Source organism: Pteropus medius, unplaced genomic scaffold (genome assembly GCF_902729225.1).
Source record: "Pteropus medius unplaced genomic scaffold, Ma_sr-lr_union100, whole genome shotgun sequence".
Taxonomy (NCBI): Eukaryota; Metazoa; Chordata; class Mammalia; order Chiroptera; family Pteropodidae; genus Pteropus; species Pteropus medius.
Window position 1 is genome coordinate 3215377 of NW_024345861.1, and position 4061 is coordinate 3219437.

Sequence of the window (4061 nt, forward strand, 5' to 3'; positions counted from 1 at the left end):
ATAGTGGACAATTTGGTGATAGACAGAGGGAGGGGTTTGGGAGGCTGAGAGAATGGGGTGAAGGGTTAAAAGTACAAATTAGTAGCTGGATGGTCATGGGGATGGGGAGCACAGCATACAGAATGCAATTAGCATTAATACTTTGGTTAGATGGAGGATCAGGGGAGGGAGGTAGCAATTGAGAGATCATTTTATGAACTATATAGATGTCTAACAAATGTACTATATACTTGAAACTAATTAAAATAAATAAATTTTTGAAAAATTACATTCTGCAGCTTTTCATACAGTATTCTATATCTTTTTATCAGCTCAAATTTGTTCATTGTACAATCTGAGCAACAAAATAACAGTAACAATGGATTATAACTCAGAGAATAAAACATATCCATGAGTCCATACTGATAAAAATAATTGAATAAATATATAAATGGGGAGAAGAAAGAAATCTCCTATGCAAAAAAAAACAAATTGAAATAAATTATTGTAGATACTCCACCCTGAAAGGTGAGCACAACTCCCTACTTCTTGAGTGTGGGCCGGACTTAATGGCTCGATTCCAAAAAATAGAATATGGAAAGGAGAAAATAGTAATTTCACAGTGGAAAAACATAGCAGACACTATCTTAACCAAGTGATCAGAGTGACAGGTCATATTGAAATCACTTAGACCCTGATATGATTCAATGACATGGGTACTTTACCTCTATGGTATTCTTTTAAAAAAACCCATAACTCCAGAGAAATCATGGGATTTTAATCATGGAGAAAAAAATCACATCAAACCCAAATTGAGGGACATTAAGAGAAGGAAAAGACAAGCCACTTGTAATACATAAATACAATAACACACTCAAAGTCAGACTATAAAGAGAAATACAAATCAACAAGAAAAAGACAAACAACCTAATTTTTAAACATTTCACAAAAATACGGAATAATTACTTCACCAAAAGGAAAGTCAAAGGACCATTAAACATGTAAAAATATGTTCCATATCATTATTCATCAAGGAAATGCAAATCGAAACAACAGCAAGATACCACTAAATGCCTGTTAAGATAGCTGAAATTTAAAAGGCTGACATGACAATACCAAGTGTTTGCAAGGATGTGCAGCAACCAAAACTCTCATACATTGCTTATAGGTATGTAAATCAATTCAATCACTTCAAAAAACTGTTTGGCAATTTCTTTTAAAGTTTAATACTAGCCTACCCTCTGACCCAGTAATTCCATTCTAAGGTACATATTCAAGATAATTAAGTACATATACCCTTCAAAAGACATGAACAAGAACATTAATAGCAGCTTTACTTACAATAGCCATAAACTAGAAACAAAATGTTCATCAATGGTAGAATGAATTGTGGTATTTTCATACAATGGAATATGAGCAGCAGCAATAAAAAAGAACAATCTACTGCTACATACAAAATCATGATTGGATTTCACATACATAATAATGAACTAAAGAAGCCCGAAACAAGAATACTTTTGGTATGATTCCATTTATATGAAGTTCAAAAACAGGTAAAAAATAGCCCCAAGTTTTTTGGCAGCTCCTGTCATCAAGAGGTAGAGTTTAATTCTCCACTCCTGGAATCTGGGATAGCCCTAAGACTTGCTTTGACCAAAAGAATGCAGTGGGAATGACATTGTACAACTTCCGGGCAATTTGCTGTTGCCTTCTTGCTTCTCTGAGATCTTCATATAAAGCAACCCAGTCTACCCTCTTCGAGGATTAAATATGGACATGGAGAGAGAGGCTCAGCTGACAGCCAGTGCCAACCACCAGACACATATATGAGACCAATCTGGACCATCCAGCCCCAGTCAAGCTGCCAAATTACTGCAACCAAATGAGTGACCACAGATGAGACCAACAGAAGAACCTCCCAGCTGAGCTCAGTCAAAATTCTGATCCATAGAATTATGAGCAAATAAAATGGTTTTTATTTTAAGCAACCATGTTTTGGAGTGATTTGTAATAGATAGCTGATACAGTGACAGAAGTGAGGGTGGATGTTGACTGAGAAGGAGCATGTGAGAGCCTTTTGAGGAGCTAGATATATTTTATATTTTCATCTGAGTGGTGGTTACACTTATGTACATTTACACACTACACAGGTATATATTTATCTAAAAATTCATCAATCTGTACACTTAAGATTTGGGCATGTTTTGTATGTTATACATCAATAATTCGTTTAAAGGCAAAGTCTAATTTAGTTTGGTGCTCTCTGGGTGTGGTAGGCAGAATAATGGCCCCCAAAGATGTCCTAATCTTCAGAATCTGTGAATACTATAAATTAGCTAGGAAGAGGCAATTAATGTTGCAGATGAAATTAAGGTTGCTAATCAGCAGATAGGGAGATTATCCTAGATTTTTCAGGTGGGCCTATTGTTCTTAAAAGTGGAAGCAGGAGGCAGAAGAGTAGAGTCAGAGGAAGATTTTACTACAGAAGAATGATCAGAAAAATGCAACATCTCTGGCTTTGAAGATGAGAAGGGGACCACAAGCTAAGGAATGCAGGCAGCCTCTAGAAGCTGGGGAAAACAAGGAAATGAATTCTCTCCTACAGTCTTCAGAAGGAACTATCCCTGCCAACATCTTGATTTTAGCCCTGTGGGACCCAGTTCAAACTTCTGAATTATAAAACTGTAAAATAATAAATGAGTTGTTTTAAGCTACTAAATTTTTGGTAATGGTAATTTGTTACAGCTGTAATAGAAAATGAAAAAACTGACCTTAGTGGATCTTGTTATAGCTCTTAGTGACCAGTAATTTTATTTCACACCCAATTACTTCCTCAGGTAGTAAGGCAGCCCTAGAAGAATAAAGACAAAAACAGTCCTTTTGTGCACAGCCTCCAAAAACCAAGACCATCATCCAGGGTTGGCTTCAGGGGTGTACAACTTATGCAGTTGCACAAGGCCTTATGCTTAGAAGGGCCCCACCCTTGGTTTAATACTTTGCTGTTCCTGCCTTGAAATTCTTAAATTTTTAAGAAGGAGCCCCACTTTGTCAATTTGCACTGAGCGTCACAAATTATATTGTCAGTTCTGCCACCATCCCCTGCATTCTTCTTTACTCAGCACCAGTGCCAGTTCACCAGACCAGCCTCTTTAAATTGTTGGTAACTTTGTTTCATGGATCTTATTATCCTTTCCTGCCATTAGGCCTTGAAAAGGGCAACTCCTTATACCTCAATCCTCTTACCTCCAAACCTCAGAACAAAGGGGTTGGACATAGAAATCTCTTCTCTCTGGACTTCTCATGGTGATTGGCCCACCCTCACTTCAGACTTCTGTACATCTGTCTGGTAAACATCTGTATAACTGAGATGCCCTCTCGAAGACCTAATCCAGGATTCCCTTTGACTTACTGTATGAAGAGTGACTGGCAGTTCCTCTCTCTGAAGAGGAAAAAATATAATTATCTCAGATAGGACACCTTACTACATGTAGAACACTAGTGCCTGGGGATATTAATAAGTGTTACAAGAAAGAAGAGTTATGTGGCTAAGGAACTTTGTCAAACTGAGTTTTAAAAATTTAAATAGCTTCTGTCTTCCCGGGGGAACTTCTCAACTCATTTAATGTGCTGAAGGACATTCTGATTCTCCAAGGTGGGGGCTGAGGGAGAGCTAAAGTATGCAATGCTTTGTGAACTTATTTGACAAAGGACCTCTTTTCTCCTGAGGATCTTGCAGGATGAATTTGCCACAGAAAAGGGTTAGGGGGAATGTTCTTCTAAATAAATTAAGCCCTTAACAAGCTGACCTTTAGTATGTCTCTTTTTTCTTTGAAATATCACCATGTAAGCAAGCACACACCTAAGTGAGAAGAATTTCTTTGTCACTAATTCTTCCCTTCCTCTGAACTTCTGCTCACACATATACTCTATACAGAAGGACAGCAACCTAGGAAGTACTAGTCATATCTGCTGAGTGGGTGGGATAATGTTGGTGATGGTGATGATGATAATAGCTAACATTTATCAAGCATCCCCTCTGTGCCAATAAGCACTGTTCTAAGCACTTGTCACATATCATTTTA